This window comes from Pristiophorus japonicus, chromosome 13 (genome assembly GCF_044704955.1).
Source record: "Pristiophorus japonicus isolate sPriJap1 chromosome 13, sPriJap1.hap1, whole genome shotgun sequence".
In the NCBI taxonomy this organism is placed as follows: Eukaryota; Metazoa; Chordata; class Chondrichthyes; family Pristiophoridae; genus Pristiophorus; species Pristiophorus japonicus.
In genome coordinates, this window is record NC_091989.1 from 93,795,668 (window position 1) to 93,820,568 (window position 24,901).

General features: G+C 44.7%; 1 protein-coding gene across 1 annotated transcript in view; it reads right to left on the minus strand.

Moving 5' to 3' along the window:
* LOC139278706 (RNA-binding Raly-like protein) overlaps positions 1-24,901 on the minus strand; it is a 1,090,435-nt gene that overhangs the window by 1,065,235 nt on the left and 299 nt on the right. The window lies entirely within an intron of this gene.

The window sequence follows — 24,901 nt, forward strand, 5'->3', positions numbered from 1 at the left end:
TCTTATACTCAAATCCTCTTGGAATAAAGGCCAGGATACCACTTGCTTTCTTAATTGATTGCTGTAACTGCATGTTAACTTTCAGTGATTCGTGTACATGGACACCCATTGTAATGTATGCACCTGTGAGTATGCTCACAGGTTTGTAGAAAGAGTTATGTGTGTCAGCCGTGGCTCAGTGGGTAGCAAAGAACCCATGAAGCAAATACATTATCCCAGAGGCTCCTTTACTACAAGGTTATTTTTCACCATGTCTCATTGTACAATACTAGGTCTAAAATAGCCTGCTCCATAGTTGCTTCCTCAAAATACTGATCTAGAAAATTATCTCGAATGCATTCCATGAGCTCATCCTCCACACTATTACTGAAAATGTAATTTGCCCGGTCTATATGAAGATTACAGCTCCTATGATTACTTGTTGCATGTACCTTTAAATTCCTGAATTTAGACTGTGCCTGACAGTACAACTACAGTTAGGAGGCATATAACTTTCACCAATGTTTTCTGCCCCTTGCTGCTCCTTAGCTCCATCCATACTAATTCTACATCTTGTTTTTCTGATCTAAAATCCTTTCTCTCTACTGTCTTTATCCCATCCTTTATCAGGGCTACCCCCTTCTTTTCCATTTTACCTATCTCTTCTAAAAGTCAGGTAGCCTGGATTATCTTGGTCACTCTGCAACCACGTCTCCGTAATGGCTATTAGATTAAACCATTTGTATCTATCTGTGCTAGTAATTCATCTACTTGGTTGCGAATGCTTCACGCATTTAGATATAGTGCCTTCAGCTTTAACATTTTTCTATTTTCCCTGATGTCACTTTAGTCACTAATGCCCTATTACCTTTGTTAAGCTCTATCTCCCTTCCTGACCCATTCTGCTTATTTTTACCTAAATCTCTACTCTGCTCTACACCCTTGACTTTTAGCATACCGCTTTTGAATTTCCCCATTCCTGAATTCTCCCACACTCCGTTTATTATTTTAAAGCCCTATCTACCACCCTAGTTATTCGATTCACCAGCCCAGTTTAGGTGGCGCCCGTATCAATGGAACAGCTTCCTCCTTCCCCAGAACTGGTGCCAGTGTCCCATGAATTGAAACCCCTGCCTCCCACACCACTCAATGGGCCCAATTTTGGCCAACCCGTTTTTTTGGCGCACTGACCGTTTATACGGCAAGTTTGTGCGCTGGAAAGGGTGCCAAAAAACTTACTTAGTATCCTGGCCCCTCGCCGAGTGTCCCGGGTTCTGGCGCAGTGTCCATGGTGGAGTGGGGGGGGGCGGCAGAGCTACAGCCCTGCGCTGAAAACACTGCCAACAGCTGTCACATGCGCAGTGAAGTCTGCGCGCATGCTCCTCACCCTCCCAGTGTGTCCTGCAAGCTGTCATCAGGACCCAACGTTCGCCAAGGCTGCCAGAACCCTACCCGAGATGCCGCCGAGCCCAGCCTTTCCTCTCCCTCCCCCCCTCCCGATGCCACCGAACCCAACCTTTCGTCTCCCTCTCTCCCTTCCCGATGCCACCGAGTCCAGCCTTTCCTCTCCCTCTCTCCCTTCCCATCACCCCCCCCCCCACCCAGCCTCCCGATGCGTCTTTGCCGGCTGCCCCTATCCCACGTCGAATGGCCTTCCATACAAGCCGGCCCGCTGCCTTCCCCAGCCCAAGGTAGGATTTACTTCAAATATTTAATTGTTAATCAATTGTTTACCGAGTTCTTTATTTTTATTTAGTTGTTTTAACTTTTATTTGGAATATTTGCTGCTTGGTTGCAGGTCCTTACTTACTTACCTGCGCTGATTACTTAACTGCCCGCAACGTTTTTCAGAGCTGGCCACATTTGCTGACCTAAGTCGATTTGGTGTAAGTGTTAGCTGGCCAAAGTGGCATAAATGGCCAAAAGTGGCGTAAGTGTCTGGGAACGACCCTTTTGAAAAAAAAACTGAACTAAAAAAAATCGTACCTAAGTTACTCTGGAGCAAGTTTATTGGGGAAAATGGGGTTTTTTAAACTTACGTCAGAAAAACCAACTTACTCTAAAAAAATTGATGCAAGTCATGGCCAAAATTGGGCCCTTTAAGTCATACATTTGACCTTCTAATATGTTTGTCCCTATGCCAATTTGCGCGTGGCGCAATCCAAAGATTATTACCTCTGAGAGTCTGCGTTTTAATTTGGACCCTAGCTTCTCAGCAGAACTTCATTCTGAGTTCTACCTATATTGTTGGTTCCTATGTGGACCACGACAACTGGATCCTTCCCCTTCCACTCCAAATTCTCTCCAGTTGTGAGGATATATCCTTGACTCTGGCACTGCCCTCTTCTACCGTTCCACTCTCAGCCTCACCCTTTTCTACCGGCCAGGCCTCAGCCTCACCGTTTTTCTCTGGCTGATTTTCCTCTCCATGGCGCAGGGACAACAAAGATTAATTGTGTTGGTCCAACTGCTGAGATCAGCTAACTGAACATAGATTGGGAATTGAACCTAGGACCAATGCTCTATATGCCGTAGTGCTACACTAAGTTATGTCATGGTGGTGCCCATCTTCAGAAAGCATGGTTGTAATGTATTTGCTTCATGGGGTCTTTGCTTAAGCATTCATAGCAACACATTGCTATTAAGAACTAGTTGGTTTATTAACAAAGGTTTATCACACTACACATTACCAGTTCATCCACTAGGCTCACAACTGCATGCCTCATCGTGGATGACCTGGACCCAACTGACTGGGGTTTTATTGAGTCTTGTGACCATCACATGACTGGCTAAGCCACCCACAATGCAACAGCTCTACAACCCTGTGAGCCTATTCACAGGTGCATACATTACAATAAGCACCAGCATATTGTCAAGCATGCATTCTCTAGGGATATATTTAGGTCATAAATAAAAGATAGTCACTAATAAATTCAATAAGGAACTCAGGAGAAACTTCTTTACCTGTGGAACGTTCTACCACCTAGAGTAGTTGAGGTGCATTTGAGGGGAAGCGAGATAAGTACATGAGGGAGAAAGAAAAAGAAGGAAATGCTGATAGGGTGAAATGAAGTAAGGTGGAAGGAAGCTCATGTGGAGTGTAAACCATTTGGGCCGAATGGCCTGTTTCTGTGCTGTAAATTCTATGTAATTCTATGTGCAGGGAGATTAAGTTGTGTTGCAGCCGTAAATGTCCTATTTTGTTCTTACTAAAGCTGCAAATACATGTCCTACAGACTTTTTTCCTCCTCTCTCTTCACTGTTTTGATCACATTGTCTCCTCCTCTATCTCATAATGTTTCAAGACTGCACAACTTAACTGCCTCAGCCTGTCCTTCCTTTTACAATCTTCAGGCTTCTAAAACCAAAGCTTGGTGCCATCTAACCAATACGTCCTTGTTTATCTCTTACTCTTCTTATCCTTGGTACCATTCCTCACTGTTGGCTGTTACCATTCTCTTTGTATGTAGAGCCCATGATAGAAGTAATTTGGTTAATACATCCAGATTTAACTACCAAGTGAGTACTGAAAGCATGGAAGCAGTCTGGCCAAGTACCGCTTGATTTCAAATATCAATATAAAGCTAGCTTACAGAGCTAGATACCAATAAGAGTGATGTTTGGAACTCTAGATTTGACAGTTCTTAAATCAAGAAACAGAAGGATAATAGTTTTTTTTAACACAGGGTTCAACACACACTGGATTCAAAAACAATTACCCCATCAAAACACAACTAAAACCTTATTAAATAAAGAAGTGCTCTTCTGTCCATGTTCCTTCGAATAAATCCCCCAGACGTGGCTGCTGTGATTTCCCGCAGGGCTTATCAAAAAGTTTGTAGCATTTTACAAACCGAATCTAAAAACTTTTGTATCTTCACACTCTAGGAGCCATGTTGCTGTATGGTGCTGAAGCACAAACACGAAGGAACGAGGTGCTCGGTCTTCTAGAGAGCTTTGAAATGTGGGTTTGGAGACGTGAAAGAGAAAGTGAGGTAGGTAGGTAAGAAAAGTAATGAGGAGGTGTTGGCAATGACACAAGAAGAATGTAGTTTGATTGATGTTATCATAAAAAGGAAAATGAATTGGATTGGGCATATGCTGAGGAGGGAATGGGATGTTGAAAGATGTTGCAAGAGGGGTTGTAACGAAGGATGGACGGAAAAAGACCAAGAGGGAGGAAAAGAAGGATGGTTCAGAACCACCTCTAGATTATATGGCGAATTGAAGAGAGAAGCACAAGACAGAGATGCTTGGAGAAGGAAAAATTGAGCCAAAGTCTGCCTTAGGCAGACCATTGATTACGATGATTAAGAACCAACACAGGACTTGCTTTCACTCAAACCACCTCACATCGACCCTTTAAATCCTCATTACCACAAATGTCAGGCTGTGTTCAGTTCCAAGAACAATCTAATTGCCTGCCTTGAGGTTAAAAGCACCAACTCACCAAAAGGTTGTTTAGAAATCCTAACATTCCACTGAGGTAAGCAGTCTGTAGGTGTTGGGTTTGTCAGTGTCCCAAAAATCAATTTTCATTGGGGCAGCCAGTGTTAGTCCATCAATTAAAATGGCGTACAACATCATATATCACACAATCCGCTAATTACACAGATTTCAACCTGTGCCCGAACCTACTCCATTTAAAAGCCTTCTTGCTTGTATTGGGAGAGGGCTAGAACATTGCCCTTTCAGCTCTGAGACCAGAGTTCAGGATAGAAAGCCCTTCACTGTGATGCTGGTTAAGGATTTTAACTAAGCTGAGTCTGGAAAGTCTCAATGAAATTCCGAAGTGGTTGCGAGCATACGGCACAAAAGCCCCCGAGCTCAAAATTCACAGCTGGTGCTCAAACAACAATGGCAGATAAGAGCAACTTGTTTTAAAGCCTCAATTCTTATTGCTGTCAAATAAAGTTAGCCTGTGCTGACGTCAGTGTTAGATGACGTTTAAAAAAAACTGATTCAAGAAGAGGAGCTTTATTTAGGTCATGGGCTTTAGTGCACGTTCAAGGGAACACATGTTCTTACAAACAGTGATGCTGTTTGAGAAAAACTGCAGTGTGCAGCTTTTAAAAAATTATAATCTGCTAATAATATTCTGTCAAACTTCTGGTGGGAGCAGACTCCCTTGGCATGATGGATGGAGAAACAAAAGAAAATCTTGCATTGATTAGCATGGTTATGTTTTGGGGTTTTACATTAGATTCCATCACTAACCAACCCATAGGCCGACCTCATGCCCCCTATGATCCAAACCATTGATTACGATGATTAAGAACCAACACAGGATTTTACCTGCTCAATATCTAGTTAAATACATTTTATTCTAGTTACCCTTTCAGTCTTATATCCTTGAAGCTGTGTGAAGTATTTCCAGAAATGCATTATTATGCCCAGAAATATAGTTTGACATCTTCCACTTCACAATTTTACTTTCAACTCAGCTTGACAAAATGGCCATTGCAAGTCAGGCTGATGGATTTCTAAACTGACGATTATTGGCTAGTAACCCACTGATTATCACGACACTCAGCTTTTTACCAACTAGATATGAAATGTTGCAGTGACAAAAATGCTGTCCACTATGTAATTCATGGCATGTTACTTGGTAATCTCTTTTGTGACCTAGTTTAAGGTATCTGGCTATGTAGGGAGTCGGCTACATTCCAGCTCCTATCTCTCCATCAACCTCCGTATAGAATTATAGAATGATTCAGTACAGATGGAGGACTTTCAGCCCATTGTGCCTGTGTCAACTCTTTGAAAGAGCTATACAATTAGTCCCAATTCCCTTGCCCTTTCTCCATAGCCTTGCAAAATGTTCCCCGTCAATTATTTATCAAATTCCCTCTTTAAAGGTATTATTGAATCTGCTTCCACCACACTTTTAGGCAGTGCATTCATAACAACTCTCTTGCCTCTGGTTATTTTGCCAATTACCTTCTATCTGTTACCCTTCTTACAATGGAAACAGTTTCTCTTTATTTACTCGATCAAAAGCCTTCAAGATTTTGAACACCTATATTAAATCTCCCCTTATCCTTCTCTGTATAATAACTGAAGTTTCACACAGAATGATCTCATCCCTCCCCCAAAAAAGGCAATCATATAGTGATATCTATATCCATTATAAAAAGGTATATATTGCATGACCATCCTGCCCATCAACCCTCAGATGTTTGTCACATCTCAGACACACTGTCTAATATCCTATTCTGTATTACACTTAAAAAACATAAACAAAAGCAATCATTTGGAACACGTAAAAAACTTCAAAACAGTAAATACCATACTACCATATCTGCAATCTCTTAATTAACTATCCCACAAACAAAGGCAAGGTTCTAATCTCCAGTCTGAAGCTTTGAATTAACTCACCCAGGGCTAGAATTTCCACAATGAAGAATATCACCGTTTTTTTTTGTGTTATTCGTGATTAACACCATTTTTTTGTCGTCAAATTAACGCGGAAAAAAAACATTTAAATTTCCCTAAATAGTTTCTAACTTTTGGCGAAGCATTAAGAAAGCGCCGCTTTTAAGAACAAAAAAACATTTGCGCGATTAAAGAAAATGGTCATTCTGCGCATGTGTGGAAAAAAAAAAACATTTTGCCCGTATTTCATGTGACGCACATGCACAGTACACTTCCTGGTCTGGAGCAGCCATTTTTGCAGGGAATTGAAAGTTGCAGGAGAGTTCTCAAATACTTAAACACAGGTGCTGCAGGATCAAAAATGTAGCTTGATTCGGGAAGGAAGAGGGCTAGAAAGTTCAGTCAGGGCGCAAATGAAGCCCTGGTAGGTTGTGTTGTCTCTCCTGTTCGTTCATCGTGATCCTCGCTGGATCGGTCGTCCTCTCCTGACTCTGCCACGTGGTGAATCAGAGATTGTTTGCACATTCGCTGGAGGTGCCCCATTGTTCCACAGCCCTTGCACACATATGGGCTTGAATCGACATTGATGAGCTCTATGGCTGCCCCCACAGCGCCAACATGGTGCTAATGGATCGAGGAGCGATGTGATCAGGGCCCAGGAGAAGCGTGAGTTCGGGGCCCAGAAGTGGCGAGGGCCCAAGGGCAGCACGGGCCAGCCCACGCTGCAATATGTGTGCGCACTAGGTCTGTGCAGCAGAGCTGGTGTCCAGTCATCTTGGTTAATCCTTGCCACTGGACCAAGACCTAGCTCTGTCAAGCCCGTGTGGTGGCTGGTGTGCAATGGTCACCACACGTTAAAAAAATCCACGTACAGGCATCTTCCACCCTTCAACATATATTTTGGGATCTGGAATATTAGGTACTTCATTTAAACACCTATGAACTCATCCCTTTTTGGCGTGGAAGCAAGTCATCCTCGACACGAGGGACTGCCTATGATGATGATGATGAGGTGTGGTAGAGAGGGGATGGGGCCAGATTGGGAAGAAGGGTCCTGGTAAACTGCACCGATCGGCAATGGCTGAAGCTTGGCAACGTGTTGGCGAGAAGGTTTCCTCGGTGAACTCCATAATGAGGGCATATCTGCAGTGCAGGAAGAAGTGGCATGACCTTTGCGGGACAGTTAGAGTAAGTAACATTTTTATTTATTTACTACAATTACATGAATTGTAAATGTGGCCCATCTTGGTATGGCTAGGCTTCTGAAAGTCACACATTATAAAGATTGCTTTTTTTCTGCACAGCACTTCGATGTTTTCGCGAAGAACAACATGCAAGGTCACTTAATTAAATGCACTCAGTATGGTATAAGTGCTTTGATGATGGTATAAGTGCCACGACACAGAAGGCCCTTCTCTTAAAAATGTAAATTGCCATCTTCGAAGAGAAAGTTGTCCGAGAACCGTCGACAGCAGCGGAAAACTGGTGGGGATCCGGTAAGACTGCTCCCACTGACAGCCCTGGAAAGTCGGATTGCAGGCCTGATTGGTGCATCGCCCAGATCAACCACGTGTGCGGATGCTGAGCCTAGGTTCCAGAGAGAGGGTAAGTCCTGCAAAATCCACAGTTTGGGTTGGTTTATGCGATGTACTCTCCGTCGACTAGGCTTCGATTTATGTGATGTACTATCATTTGTTGTGGTCCTTCAAATGAGCCTGCACAATGTGAGCCTACTCATGTCACGCTGCCCCCTCACCTGCTGCTAACCAGTCATCTGTTTTTTATATTTTGCAGATGTTTCAGATACATCCAATAATCGAGAAGACCCTGTGAGCGCGCCATAAGCGGAAGTGCATGACACCAAACTCAGCCATCGTGCTGAACCTCCACTGGACGAGGAGGAGGAGGAGAACAATGCTTCAATTGATGTTTTGGGGGAGGGAGAATGATCAGACGGTGATACTGAATTTGGAAGAGGTTGACACTTACAGTTGCTGCAACTGTACAGGGTATTGGTGAGGCCGCACCTGGAGTACTGCGTGCAGTTTTGGTCACCTTACTTAAGGAAGGATATACTAGCTTTGGAGGGGGTACAGAGACGATTCACTAGGCTGATTCCGGAGATGAGGGGGTTACCTTATGATGACTGGGTCTTTACTCGTTGGAGTTCAGAAGGATGAGGGGTGATCTTACAGAAACATTTAAAATAATGAAAGGGATAGACAAGATAGAGGCAGAAAGGTTGTTTCCACTGGTCGAGGAGACTAGAACTAGGGGGCACAGCCTCAAAATACGGGGAGCCAATTTAAAACCGAGTTGAGAAGGAATTTCTTCTCCCAGAGGGTTGTGAATCTGTGGAATTCTCTGCCCAAGGAAGCAGTTGAGGCTAGCTCATTGAATATATTCAAATCACAGATAGCTAGATTTTTAACCAATAAGGGAATTAAGGGTTATGGGGAGCGGGCGGATAAGTGGAGCTGAGTCCATGGCCAGATCAGCCGTGATTTTGTTGGGTGGCGGAGCAGGCTCGAGGGGCTAGATGGCCTACTCCTGTTCCTAGTTCTTATGTTCTTATGTTCTTATTAATGTTGGGGAAGTCCAGAACCAGGGGTCACAGTCTAAGGATAAGGGGCAAGCCATTTAGGACCAAGATGAGGAGAAACTTCTTCACCCAGAGAGTGGTGAACATAAGAACATAAGAATTAGGAACAGGAGTAGGCCATCTAGCCCCTCGAGCCTGTCCCGCCATTCAATAAGATCATGGCTGATCTGGTCGTGGACTCAGCTCCACTTACCCGCCCTCTCCCCGTAACCCTTAATTCCCTTATTGGTTAAAAATCTATCTATCTTTGACTTGAAAACATTCAATGAGCTAGCCTCAACTGCTTCCTTGGGCAGAGAATTCCACAGATTCACAACCCTCTGGGAGAAGAAATTTCTTCTCAACTCGGTTTTAAATTGGCTCCTCCATATTTTGAGGCTGTGCCCCCTAGTTCTAGTCTCCCCCACCAATGGAAGCAACCTCTCTGCCTCTATCTTGTCTATCCCTTTCATGATTTTAAATGTTTCTATAAGATCACCCCTCATCCTTCTGAACTCCAAGGAGTAAAGGCCCAGTCTACTGAATCTATCATCATAAGGTAACCCCCTCATTTCTGGAATCAGCCTAGTGAATCGTCTCTGTACCCCTTCCAAAGCTAGTATATCCTTCCTTAAGTAAGGTGACCAAAACTGCACGCAGTACTCCAGGTGCGGCCTTACCAATACCTTATACAGTTGCAGCAAGACCTCCCTGCTTTTGTACTCCATCCCTTTCGCAATGAAGGCCACTATTCCATTTGCCTTCCTGATTACCTGCTGCACCTGCAAACTAACCTTTTGGGATTCATTCACAAGGACCCCCAGGTCCCTTTGCACCACAGCATGTTGTAATTTCTCCCGATTCAAATAATATTCCCTTTTACTGTTTTTTTTCCCAAGGTGGATGACCTCACACTTTCCGACATTGTATTCCATCTGCCAAACCTTAGCCCATTCGCTTAACCAATCCAAATCTCCTTGCAGTCTCTCTGAGTCCTCTCCACAACCCGCTTTCCCACTAATCTTAGTGTCATCTGCAAATTTTGTTGCACTACACTCTGTTCCCTCTTCTAGGTCATCTATGTATATTGTAAACAGTTGTGGTCCCAGCACTGATCCCTGTGGCACACCACTAACCACTGATTTCCAACCGGAAAAGGACCCATTTATCCCGACTCTCTGCTTTCTGTGAGCCAGCCAATTCTCTATCCATGCTAATACATTTCCTCCGACTCCGCGTACCTTTATCTTCTGTAGTAACCTTTTGTGTGGCACCTTATCGAATGCCTTCTGGAAATCTAAATACACCACATCCATCGGTACACCTCTATCCACCATGCTCGTTATATCCTCAAAGAATTCCAGTAAGTTAGTTAAACATGATTTCCCTTTCATGAATCCATGCTGCGTCTGCTTGATTGCACTATTCCTATCCCGATGTCCCGCTATTTCTTCCTTAATGATAGTTTCAAGCATTTTCCCCACTGCAGATGTTAAACTAACCGGCCTATAGTTACCTGCCTTTTGCCTGCCCCCTTTTTTAAACAGAGGCGTTACATTAGCTGCTCTCCAATCCGCTGGTACCTCCCCAGAGTCCAGAGAATTTTGGTAGATTATAACGAATGCATCTGCTATAACTTCAGCCATCTCTTTTAATACCCGGGGATGTATTTCATCAGTACCAGGGGACTTGTCTACCTTCAGTCCCATTAGCCTGTCCAGCACTACTCCCCTAGTGATAGTGATTGTCTCAAGGTCCTCCCTTCCCACATTCCTGTGGCCTGCAAATTTTGGCATTGTTTTTGTGTCTTCCACTGTGAAGACGGAAGCAAAATAATTGTTTAAGGTCTCAGCCATTTCCACATTTCCCATTATTAAATCTCCCTTCTCATCTTCTAAGGGACCAACATTTACTTTAGTCACTCTCTTCCGTTTTATATATCGGTAAAAGCTTTTACTATCTGTTTTTATGTTTTGCGCCAGTTTACTTTCATAATCTATCTTTCCTTTCTTTATTGCTTTCTTAGTCATTCTTTGCTGTCGTTTAAAATTTTCCCAATCTTCTAGTTTCCCACTAACCTTGGCCACCTTATACGCATTGGTTTTTAATTTGAACCTGTGGAATTCTCTACCACAGAAAGTTGTTGAGGCCAATTCACTAAATATATTCAAAAAGGAGTTAGATGTAGTCCTTACTACTAGGGGGATCAAGGGGTATGGCGAGAAAGCAGGAATGGGGTACTGTAAGGGGTGGTTTGCAGGGGGTCAGCTTTCCCTTCTGACCTTATATGAGCGGTTCCGAATCGCTCCCACACCCTCGGTTCTCGACACTGGAATTATGAAGGGACTGTGACAGACTTGGACAGACAATCGGTTTCAAGGTAGGAAGCAGGTATGGCTTTATTGTGTTTAAAAAGAAGTAAAAGGCACACCTTTCATAACACACACACAGACCAATACACACTGAAGGGTACAACACATTGAATAAAATTGTCAAATTACAGCCTGTGGGGAAAAGAATACAGCTTAAACTCTAAATGGGGTAAAGAGGAGAATGCAGATACATTTACACAAGTTATCCCAGCCTCCCCCTCCCTCCCAATTCCCCTAACTCAGTTATAGCTCTGAGGGTTCAGGGGCTATACTCACCAATCCCTTTAGACAGTTGCCGGTGAATCACGGTTTCGGGGTTCGCTGCACTTGGCCTTCTAGGCGAGCCATACCCCGGACGGAGGAGAGGACTTCGGATTGTGTAGTCTTCGATTGGGGTGAGTCCGTTGATGCGCTAAGTTGCGTTTCGGATGTATGGGATAAGTACCCACTTTCTTTGGTTTTAGTTAGTCCTTTTAGGTAATTTCTCACCCGTTTGCCGTTCAGAAGTGGATTGTAGAGTGGAAATAAATGTCGATTCTTCGGTTTTTGCTGAGTTGGTTTTGGATGGTCGTTTCGCTGGTTGTGGTAGCCCGGGTTTGTCAATTTGGTTGCTGACAACCTTCCATTTCGTGGGCCTCGTGCTCAGTCGGTCCTTGACGATTTCTTGGAGGTTCCTTCACGACTCCATTTCTTCACTCCGGCTGCTCGTGTCTATCTGTGTTCCTTTCGAGTCTGTGTTCTGCTAGCCTTTGTTCTGCTAGTTGTGTTCTGCTAGAGTCTGTGCGAGTTATAGTCTGTGTTCTGCTAGTTCTGTGTTCTGCTAGAGTCTGTGCGAGTTATAGTCTGTGTTCTGCTTCTCTCCTGTGTTCTGCTAATTTCTGTGTTCTCCTAGTCCTGTGTTCTGCTTCTTTCCTGTGTTCTGCTAGTCTTTCCTTGTAAAACTGGGGGACAGATAATAGATATATCCCCCCAAAAAAGGCTCCGTTATCTCCCATCAAATCTCTTGCGCTCTGTTTAAACTGTTCTGACCATTGATTTTCAAATGTCTCCTTTGTCAGCAGAAACTCGATTAGGGTGTGAGAATGTGCTATCACTGATTTTGCATTGTTTTAGGATTGTCCAGTTTCTTGACCATGATTTCCATTGTGCTTGTTTGGGCAATTCGATTATCTCTTAGAGGGTGAATAGCCTGGGGTCCTTAATGCATGAATTTGGCCCCACCTCCTGTATTTAGTAACTCTTTTTCGCAGCCAAAATGTTGTCGAATCTTAAAATTGATATGTTCCTTCCCATAGATGTTTAGGGGATCTCAAGCTTCTGTAATTTAGGTCCATTTTGAATTCCCTTTCCTATGAGTCCAAACACTGGGGGGGGGGGGGCGGTCTCCATGAATGCATTCCCTTTTATCCCCCGCAGGCTTCGTCTGCCCCTTTAAACTCATTTTAAAAGCCCAGAAAGGGATTCTTCTCCTCTGCAGGGGAAAGGTCCCTGGAATCTTTGCGCGATATTGGTAAATTCTACAGTACCGAAGTTGCATGTTTAGCCATGAACTCATTGAATGGCGGTGCAGGCTCGAAGGGCCAAATGGCCTACTCCTGCACCTATTTTTTATGTTTCTATGTTTCTATGACACCACGGAGGTGGTAAGGGTTTAAGCCTACCCCACGCAGAAGGGGACACATGTCGGTTATGCACCATCTGAGGTCCTGGGTCCCAGTGGGTTGCAGGAACCCATACCCAGGGCAGCAGAAGGCCTGTCTTTATGGAGACAGAGACGTGAAGAGCGCTCTCCCGAGATGCAGGGTCCACGGGAGGTGGTACAGCTGATAGGTATGACTGGGGAGAGCGTCCAGCTCACCAAATCGCTCGAGGCCATGGGTGAGATCTCGGCAAGCATCTGGTGAAATTAGGAAGGGCATGTCGAGAGGCATAGCAGTACTATCTGCTAACATTAGGGAGGGCATGTCTGAGATAGTCGCTGCAACATGAGAAAACACCCAGGCTGTCATTGCTCAGCGGCAATTGACGGTCTCGAGTGATGCCACTCTAATCCCGAGACCAACCTCACCAGTCAGTGTGCAAGCTGAAGAATCCGAAGTAGGGCCTTCCACAGCCAGAGGTTTTCAAGGACTTCCATCGGCATCTCTTTCGTCCAACAAGCGGACGCCGTACCTGACAAACTAATAAGAACCTTGGGCTCATCGGGAGTAGGGCTAAGCCTGCGGTAACAGGCAAGGCTAATTGCAAGGGCAAGGACAGGAAGGGCGGGTGGTGCGGCAGTGTTTAAATAAGGGGGTGGAGGAGAGGGGCTGCAGCTGAAGTTTGTTTGTTGTTGTTGTTTTGCTCTTCTTTTGTTGTTGGTGTGGTTGACTGTTTGCATTATTGTTATTTAAGGGACATTAATTTAAAAGTTTCATATAATACCAAAAGTTTTTATTAAAGTTAAGTACAAGTGTACAAATGTTTAATAAATTTCAAGTTATTTTTTCAACAACCTTATGCAGTGGCTCATTTGCAGAACAGGGGGAAATAGTCAACATGGTGGGATACAGTGAGCAGTCCATGATGAAACAGCTGTTCAGCCTTCATGCAAAGCGGCAAAGTATCAGCTGCTGACGCAAGGCTCTTGCAATGGCGTAAGGTTCCACGAGGTCTCCTCCCGTGTCCTCCTGGGGGTGGTAGTGGTTGCATGGGTTCCTCGTCCTCCTCCTCCCCCCTCTCTCCTGAGGTGGTTCTGCAATCCCCATTGGCAAATCCTGTCCACTCATGATGGCTAAGTTGCGTAGCATGCAGCACACCAGAATGAAGTCACCAACCTGCTGAGGGGAGTATTGCAGGGAGCCGCCAGAGTGGTCCAGGCATCGGAAGTGCTCCAACTGTCTTCTCGACAATGTTGCGTGTGGCTATATGGCAGATATTGTAGCGTCGCTCGCCTTCTGTCTGAGGGGTGCGGAGGGGAGGTCATGAGCCAGGTGGTGAGCCCATAAGCTTTGTCCCCCAACATCCAGCTCTGGCCTTCTGGCTGCTCCTCAAATAGATGCGAGACAGTGTTCTCACGCAAGATGAAAGCATCATGCATGCGCCCTGGAAATTTTGTATTTACTGACATAATACGCTGAGTATGGTCGCAGATGACCTGTATGTTCAACGAGTGGAATCCCTTTCAGTGGTTTCAGTAAACCACTGGATCCTCAAAAGGTGCTCGCAGGGCGATGTGCGTACAGTCAATGGCAGCCTGTACCTTGGGGAAGCCAGCAATTCGTGCAAAACCTATAAGCCCTCGCATTCTGTGCCTCCATGGTCATTGGTAAATTGATGAAGTCCTTCCTACATGCAAACAGTGCAGTAGTCACTTGGCAAATGCAGCAATGTGCAGCATGCTGCGAGATGCAGCATATGTCCCCTGCTGATGCCCGAAAAGAGCCGGAGGCTTAGAAGGCAAGTGCCGCAGTCACCTTGATCTCGACGGTCAGTGCAGTCCTCCTTACGCTTGATGGCTGTATGTCTGCCTTTATCAGCTGGCTGTGACCACCTCTTTTTGAAAACGCAGCCTTCTAACGCACTATGCCTCAGTCAGGTGGAGGTACAGCGCTGTTCCCTGTAAACTCGTTGGGGGTAAGGCCTCCTCCCCATAAGTCTGCGGCCTCTTTGATTACACTGATAATGCTATCGAATAAGCCTTCTTCTATGATTATTCTGGATAGCATAAGCAATCACCAAATATGGCACAGATAGAATAGGCCCCATTTTTAAAATGATCTTAAATGTCCTTAAATTCTTAAAAACTATTTTAAAACTCACTAATCTCTAAACGCAGCCTTCTCTCCAAAACCTTTAACTCAGCTCCGTTTTCCAAGATAGCGCCATAATCGCCGATTTCGATCCAACTCGACCAGGTAAGACAAGCTTTTTCAGTTCGGTATTTATCACTGTTCTTAAAAATGTCTTTATTGGCCAAACGGTGATATCGTTATTTCTGATGCCTAGTGTCGTCATAAAAACGGTTCTGAAGAAAGGCGGTCGTTATTTTTTTACGATGGCGTTAAACAACTGGCCAAATTTGAAAAATGCCCTTAAATTCTTTTGACGCCAAAAACAGCATTTTTACACAAAAAAATGGTGTTAAAACGGGCGTTAGGCTGGGGAAATTCTAGCCCCCAGTGTTTACTTGGCTTCAAATAGACTTTGCCGCCTTTAAGAAATGCAGATTCACCTTAGAAACAGAATAGTGTGTGTCACATGGGGTAATGCTCCTCTCAAAAAACAAAATAGGGCATCTTCTTCAGGATATCACACTTTGTTACATATACAAAGCAGTCTACATATGAAGGCACAGACAGAAAGCCAGCTATTTGACCTGGAGTCTAAAATTTACATGCACTTCCCAATCTGCACAGTTCCTTCACCAAGCAACAGTTGAACTTTGATTGACTTTTGGCAGTTTTTTAACCGAACAATTGTGAAGTTAAAGACACACAGCTTCGCCTTAGCAGCAGAATAATACATTACGCATTACATGTCCTTATAGAACAGTGCATCATCTGAATTATCAGCAAAGCCATGGGAGAAGCACTAGTGCGGTATAAAGACTGCCAGAACGCTGCACGTTAAAATGCCTTTTCTTTTCTTCTTGCTAAGTTTCTCTCTTCCTCATTCCTGCTGAGATATGGTCCCATAGGTGCTAACAACCCTCCAATACTCTCCCAAGTGCCCATTCGCCATGGGTGAATCTAGAAGTGAGTGTCAGTAGGCCATTCACCACAGAGGCAGATCCAACAGCCAAGCATGATGCTATTCTCAATTAATATGTGTGTTGTGTGTGTAATATAGAGCTCCCCCTAGTGGACTATTGCTTCACCTACTGGGCTACTGTGGTAATGCAACTACTGCTGTATATAATAAAAAGGATCATGTGACAAGGTCACATGACATGTACCTGTAGCACCATCTTGTGTATGTGTGTGTTTGTGATGTCGCAAAGAATATATCACAGTAAGCATACGCACACACACGTGCCCACATGCTTGCACACTCTCCAGTAGGGCTCACTGGATAGCAATCAGGAGTGGGAACTTTGACTTATTTTTCTACTCCTTAGCAGAGGCCACTTGCAGCTTCCTGCTTGCTGCCTTAGCTGCGTCAGCACAGAGCAGGAGTCAAATCGGACACCTTCTGCTCTGTACAGGTTAGTCCTAGACTGGGCTGGTGATTTTACTCACTTGGCCAATAGAAGTGCTCAAGGTCACAATTCAATCTCAGGGGTTCTGTTGGTGTCACTCAAATTTGCTTTTATGGTTCACAACTCAGGCTGCCTGTTGTCTTGCATGAATTTATTCAATATCATGAGCAACATTGGTTGAACTAAGCCCTCTAATCCTTCTCAGCATTTTGCTCGCAAGATGGGGGGAGGGGGGCTGGTGGGGGTGGGGGGGGGGGGCGGGCGGGGAGGAGAATGTTTCATGTACTCTTTTGATGTGCATTTGTAAATTTTAACATGCTTACAAGTTTTAAAAGTGCGATGCCATTTGGTATTACTGCAAATTCTGTGAAAGCATCATCAGTTTCTCTCACTGCCCCATGTGCAAAGACATTCAATGCTGTAGCGGGATGTATTTACAGGTTAATCCTCTCCTACCTTGTTGGAGAAACTTCTATTCCAATCGTTTCTCACTGTCCTCATGAAGATCTAATGTTTCTTGGTTAATAAGCTGTTAGCTGTCAGCCATGTCACCAAGCATCATGTGTGCTTTTGCCTGTGGCTTTTAGCCTTAGATGGTGCACAGCGGTTTGAGTATTGGTCATTGCTGTGTTCGTGCATATAGGCTGCTCATCGTAATAATGGGTTAAACTTTGTTTATCTCAACATGCAAATTAAGTCCAGCTTACAAACAAAATCATACCTTAGCTTTTTTTGGGGCGAAGTTTGTGTTCATTTGATTACTGTAGGTAGCTATTTGAAGTGTAATGCCTCTAAGCATTGCTGACTGTACTTCGGATTTAATCTCATCAAGTTAGGTCCGATCAGCTATTTCACTCTTAATTCTGTTATGAATTTTGATCTTGTCAACTTGGGCTGGAAAATCTGACTTCAAAGGACATTAAGCTGATGAGATCAGAGACTTTCTGTAGTCTGCAGTTCATCTCGGAATTCTGAAAATAGGGTCAGACTCTGAAATACTTGGTTGCTATTATGCACATTATGACTCAATTTATATTTAACACCAATATTTATGGAATTGTAGAAAATTACAGCATAGAAACAGATCATTCAGCCCATCAACCGCATTTTCTCCACAGGAGCCACCCTACTACTTGCTTATCAGCTCCTTTAATATCCCTCTTTTCAAACAATAATCTAACTCCCTTTTAAATGAATTTATAGACTGCTTCAATAATGGTTGATGGCAGAGAATTCCTTATTTCAACAACCCTCTGCATGAAGTAATTGTTTTCAAACCTCCCTGTGATTATCGAAAATTTGTGCCCGCCATTACCATCTCAGCGACCAGTGCAAATAACGTATTACTAATCATCTCATCAAAACTCTTCGTAATTCTGAAGACCTCTAACGGGACACCCTTTAACTGCATCAGCTTGAGTGAAAAAAATCCCTAACTTCTCAAGTCATAACTGTAACAACTCAGTTAACATTTAATTGAATCTACGCTGCACCATTTTGAAAGTCGGACAGTGGTCGATAACAAACACACTGGCCGAGATTTTTCAGGTAGACAGTGGGCACGATCGGTGGCGGGTTGGGTGGGAAAGTGGTTTTATTTCCCCCAGTGGGACGGGACCCCACTGTGAACCCACCACCACCCAATGTCGGGTCTGTCAGCGCTGAGCAGACCTGACACGCAGCAGCGGGGGACCCAATCCAGATAATTATGACCTTGTTTAGAGATCATTAAGAATGCATTTGAGCTCACCTTTTGATTTTACAAGCTCGCTCATGGGGTCCTTGCTGCTCGGGGATCACATCTGTTAAGCTGAAGCGAGAGTTCAATGGCCATTGAATCAGCTGTTGAGTTGACAGCTTCAAATGTACAGTAAAAGCTCCCACCTTACAGAGATATCTTCCCTCAGCCACAATCTCTTACTCACTGCGGGCCCAAGTTTCGGCCTCAGTTGCTCCTGATTTTTTGGAGCAACTGGTGTAGAACGGAGTATCTTAGAAATTCAAATTCTCAGCATTTAGTTTGCTCCAGTTCTAGTCAGTTAGAACAGTTTCACTTTGGAACAGAATTTTTTTTTCCAAAAGGGGGCGTGTCCGGCCACTTACGCCTGTTTTCAAAGTTTCGGCAGTGAAAACTTACTCCAAACTAACTTAGAATGGAGTAAGTGAAGATTTTTGTACGCTCGAAAAAACCTTGTCTACACTTTAGAAAATCAGGCATAGGGAATGGGTGGGGGGGTTTTAAAGGGAAGTTTACAAACATTAAACACTTCAGTTTTACAAATAAAGAGCCATCATCAATAATAAATGATAAAAACATCAATAAATCAACCAATAAATCAATCAAAAAAAATTAATAAGCAATAATTTTTTTAAAAATCAATAAATAAAACATTTTCTACTTACCGACTACAGCATCGGGAGCCCTCCAACAGCATGCTGGGATGCACCCCCCCCCCCCCAGTGTGTCTCTGTCAGTGTCTCTATCTCTCTGTCTATCTGTGTGTGTCTCTCACTCTCTGTCTCTCAGTGTCTGTGTTTCTGACAGCGAGGGGAGGGAGAGGAGGGGGGTAGAGGGAGAGAGGGGGGGGCAGGGGGAGGGGAGGGAGGGAAGGGGGAGGGAAGGGGGAGAAGGGGGAGGGGGGAGGAGAAGGGGAAGGAGGGGGAGGAGGAGAAGGGGAAGGGGGGAGGAGGAGAAGGGGAAGGGGAGGAGGAGAATGGGAAGGGGGGAGGAGGAGAAGGGGAAGGGGGGAGGAGGAGAAGGGGAAAGGGGAGGAGGAGGAGAAGGGGAGGAGAAGGGGAAGGGGGGGAGGAGAAGGGGAAGGGGAAAGGGGGGAAGAGGAGAAGGGGAAAGGGGGGCGAGGAGAAGGGGAAAGGAGAAGGGGAAAGAGAAGGGGGGAGAAGGGGAAGAGGGGGAGAAGGGGAAAGGGGGGAGAAGGGGAAGGAGAGGGGGGAAGGAAAGGAGAAGGGGGAAAGGAGAATGGGGGGAAGCGGGAGTCGAGTCGGGTCTGGAGGAAGCAGGAGCTGGGCGTGGGAGGCAGCCTTATGCACGCAGCCCCAGTGAGGTCATTCGGGCCCCTCCCACACAGTTTTGGGCGCCTGGAGCTACTGCACATGCGCGCCCACTGTAGCGCGCATGTGCAGAGATCCCGGCACTGTTTTCAGCGCAGGGACCTGGCACCGCCCCCTACAGCTCGTGCTGCACCGCGCGTGGCTCCAGAGGACCAGCAGGGAGCAGGAGAATCTGTAAGTTTTTTTTAGGCGCACTTTGTGGCGCGAAAAACGGGCGTCCAGGTTGGGGCTGCGCCATTCTAGGCGCGGCCCGAAACTTGGGCCCTGCATTTCCACAACAGATTCACCATGCTGCAAGTCTTTACACAAGTCTCCATCCGGTCTGACCTCATTACCTCTCTCACTATTGACAGATTGCTTCTTGTATTTGAAAAGGAAAAAAATTGTAGGGCTAAGGGAAAACTGAGTGCAGTTTTGGTCACCTTACTTAAGGAAGGATATACTAGCTTTGGAGGGGGTACAGAGACGATTCACTAGGCTGATTCCGGAGATGAGGGGGTTACCTTATGATGATAGATTGAGTAGACTGGGTCTTTACTCGTTGGAGTTCAGAAGGATGAGGGGTGATCTTATAAAAACATTTAAAATAATGAAAGGGATAGACAAGATAGAGGCAGAGAGGTTGTTTCCACTGGTCGGGGAGAATAGAACTAGGGGGCACAGCCTCAAAATATGGGGGAGCCAATTTAAAACTGAGTTGAAAAGGAATTTCTTCTCCTAGAGGATTTTGAATCTGTGGAATTCTCTGCCCAAGGAAGCAGTTGAGGCTAGCTCATTGAATGTATTCAAATCACAGATAGATAGATTTTTAACCATAATGGAATTAAGGGTTATGGGGAGCGGGCGGGTAAGTGAAGCTGAGTCCACGGCCAGATCAGCCATGATCTTGTTGAATGGCGGAGCAGGCTCGAGGGGCCTAATTCTTATGTTCTTATGTAAAAGAGCAGGGGGGTGGGACTAATTGGATAACTCTTTCAATGAGCCAGCACAGGCACAATTGATCTCCTTCTGTGCTGTAACATTTTATGATGATTTTTTATGAAGTGCTGAGCAGATTAACTCATGGGAATCAGCTTCACAAATCAGTCAGTTATAGGAATCATTTGAGCTACTGGCCAAATCCACATTTAAAACCAAATTAGACTGTATTTCTTTTATTCGTTCCGGGATGTGGGCGTCGCTGGCAAGGCCAGCATTTATTGCCCATTCCTAATTGCACTTGACAAGGTGGTGGTGAGCCATCTTGAACCGCTGCAGTCCATGTGGTAAAGTTACTCCCACAGTGCTGTTAGGGAGGGAGGCCCAGGATTTTGACCCAGCAACGATGAAGGAACAGCGATATATTTTCAAGTCAGGATGGTGTGTGACTTGGAGGGGAACTTGCAGGTGACTCTGCTCCCATGCGCCTGCTGCCCTTGTCCTTCTAGGTGGTAGAAGTCACGGGTTTAGGAGGTGCTACTCAAGCCTTGGCGAGTTGCTGCAGTGCATCTTGTAGATGGTGCACACTGCAGCCACGGTGCGCCGGTGGTGGAGGGAGTGAATATTGAAGGTGGTGGATGGGGTGCCAATCAAGCGGGCTACTTTGTCCTAGATGGTGTTGAGCTTCTTGAGTGTTGTTGGAGCTGCACTCACCAAGGCAAGTGGAAAATATTCTATCACACTCCTGACTTGTGTCTTGTAGATGGTGGAAAGGCTTTGGGGAGTCAGGAGATGAGACACTCGCTGCAGAATACCCAGCCTCTGGCCCACTCTTGTTGCCACAGTGTTTATGTGGTTGGTCCATTTAAGTTTATGGTCAATGGTGACCCCAAGATATTGATGGTGAGGGATTCGACAATGGTAATGCCATTGAATATCAAGTGGAGGTGGTTAGACTCTCGCTTATTGGAGATGGTCATTGCCTGGCACTTGTGTGGTACGAATGTTACTTGCCACTTATCAGCCCAAGCTGAATGTCATCCAAGTCTTGCTATATGCAGGCACGGACTGCTTTATTGTCTGAGGAATTGCGAATGGAACTGAACACTGTGCAATCATGAGTGAACATCCACACTTCTGACCTTATGATGGAGGGAATAACAACAATAATAACTTGTATTTATATATCGCCTTTAACATAGTAAAACGTCCCAAGATGCTTCAGAGGAGCGTTATAAGCCAACATTTTTTGGGGGGAAGGTCATTAATGAAGCAGCTGAAGATGGTTGGGCCTAGGACATTAGGAACTCCTGCAGCGATGTCCTGGGGCTGGGATGATTTACCTCCACCAACCACAACCATCTTCATTTGTGCTAGTTATGATTCCAGCCAGTTCTTCTATGACTTCTATATTACTAAGGCTCCTTGATGCCACACTCAGTCAAATTCCGCCTTGTTGTCAAGGATAGTCACTCTCATCTCACCTCTGGAATTCAGCTCTTTTGACCATGTTCAGACCAAGGTTGTAATGAGGTCTGGAGCTGAGTGGCCCTGGCGGAACCCAAACTGGGCATCGGTGAGCAGGTTATTGATGAGTAAGTGCTGCTGGCTAGCACTGTCAATGACACCTTCCATCACTTTGCTGATGATTGAAAGTAGACTGATGGGGCAGTAATTGGCCAGATTGGATTTGTCCTGCTTTTTGTGGACAGGATATACCTGGGCAATTTTCCACATTGTCCGATAGATGCCAGTGTTGTAGCTATACTGGAAGAGTTTGGCTAAAGGCGTAGCTAGTTCTGGAACACAAGTCTTCAGCACGACATCCAGGATGTTGTCGGGGCCAATAGCCCTTGCTGTATCCAGTGTGTTCAGCCATTTCTTTATATCACATGGAGTGAACCAAATTGGCTGAAGACTGGCTTCTGTGATGGTGGGAACCTTAGGAGGAGGCTGATATGGATCATCCACTCAGTACCTCTGGCTGAAGATGGTTGCAAATGCTTCAGCCATGTCTTTTGCACTTGCGTGCTGGGCTTCACCATCACTGAAGATGGGGATATTCTTGGAGCCTCCTCCTCCCATTAGTTGTTTAATTGTACACCACCATTCACAATTGGATGTGGCAGGACTGCAGAACTTTGACCTGATCCATTGCTTGGGTCTTCGCTTAGCTCTCTATAGCATGCTGCTTCTGCTCTTTAGCATACATGTAGTCCTGTGTTGCAGCTTATCAGGTTGATATCTCATTATTAGGTATGCCTGTTGCTGCTCCTGGCATGCTCTTCTGCACTCCTCATTGAACCAGGGTTGGACCCCTGGCTTGATGGTAATGGTAGAGTGAGGGATATGCCGGGCCATGAGGTTACAGATTGTGGTAGAATACAATTCTGCTGCTGCTGATAGCCCACAGCGCCTCATGGATGCCCAGATTTGAGCTGCTAGATCTGTTCTGAATCTCTCCCATTTAGCATGGTGATAATGCCACACAACACAATGGAGGGTATCCTCAGTGTGAAGATGGGACTTCGTCTGCACAAGGACTGTGCGGTGATCACTGCTACCAATGCAGTCATGGACAGATGTATCTGCGACAGGTAGATTGGTGAGGACGAGGTCAAGTATGTTTTTCCCTTATGTTGGTTCTCTCACCACCTGCTGAAGGCCCAGTCTGGCAGCTATGTCCTTCTGGACTCAGTCAGCTCAGTCAGTAATTTATTTTACAGGTAATAAAAAAAAGAACTTCAATGGCTAATTCACTAATATGAAGCTCTGTCCTGTGTTGTAGAGCGCATGTAGCTGGTTTAGAGTAATACAGTGCCATTTATTTTGGAAGTTGCAAAAATTCTGTTGGAAGTTATACAGCGCAGCTCAAGCCAGTTGCAGCAAAATCAACAATGTAGGAAACACTACAGGCTCTTGCTCTCTAGTAAAGAAATGCCGTCAATCCAAATGGTTTCCTCCCACAACCCTGGAGCACTTGCTTGAAAGCAAAGGATTACAACTTGCCCTTTTTTAATCAGAATAACTCATGAGTAACTTGCTCAGTTACAGTAAACTTGTATCACCGTAATCTGATGATTGATTTAAGACCTGCACAACGTTAGCCTCAATAACTTAGGCATTGCATGCATTACTGCCAGTGATAACACACCTACAAAGTCAGTTCAGAAGTTGAATTTTTAGGCAACTCCTTCACTCCCTCAGTCTTTCCTTCACCCTACAATATTCAGCCTTACAATAGCCACATTTCGCATCACCTGATCACTAACTGTTCAGTTTACCTCATCACCACTTTCTTCAGTCTCGGTGGCATCCTGCACAATGGGTCTTGATCCTTTATCTTCTTCAATGGAATAAAAAGTTGCATACAGGGCTGCACCTCAGCGCACACATGCACAAACCAAGCAATCAATAAGCTCCCTGTCTAGAATGGTAGACTGATGGAACAATCCTGTACACCTATTACTTTGTGCTTAAAGCACAATGCATGTGCCATTCAAAAGTAATATATCACTGCATTAGGTCAATAGAAATGCTGAGAGATATTGACTTAGTCCACTTTCATATCAATCACAAAGCTGGAAGAACTTCTTAGTCAGTGACTGCTTGGGGCTCCAAAGTTACCAATCTTTCTACACTGTTGCATTGGTCCATTATTTACCTCTTGAAAGACTCATTGATTATCCAGTATTTGGACTTGTCTATTACTCTTGCCAGCTTTCCAATGCCTAAGACCTATCAGCATAGTTTATTTAAGCCCAACCAGTGTCTCTAATGTCTGGCTCCTTAACCATGATAACAAATGTGGAGGAGTTGTTCCTGGCACCTAAAGAACTTTTATTCTCAGAATGTACAGTGTTTAGCAGGTTGCAAATGACTACACAGGAAGGCCTCTTTGGACCAGTTAAAGAAACAAATAAAAGGAAGCTGCAACTGCAAGGCATTAACTCGAGATTCTGGTGGTAAATGAGAGCACATGTGAAGGTGCTTTTACATATTTTTGTAAACTTCTTCAAATTGGTAGTAATCTTAATTATGGTGCCAAATGGTAACATCTTTGAACTCATAAGTTCACATGCCAAAGTTATTGAAGGTTTGGTTCTACTTCGGGCCTTTCCCGGAGTACAATGATAGCAAACTGTTACTGAAGCCACAAAACACTATGATTGAAGTTTCATTTTACCACAGTTTCTTTTATACTTTATTCTCAGCAAACTGTTGGTCTTACACAGATGTTAAATCTGAGACAGAATAAGCAGGCAGAAGGGTGAGGCAAGTTCAAAGTAGGATAACATCTAGCACAATGTGAGACGATTGAGAAGCAAGAGTCTACTGCTAATCCAAATATGAATCACAATCAGTCACCATTAATTCTAATCAACATCCCAATCGCACAAGACCAGGAGCCTTTATGTGAAAATAGTT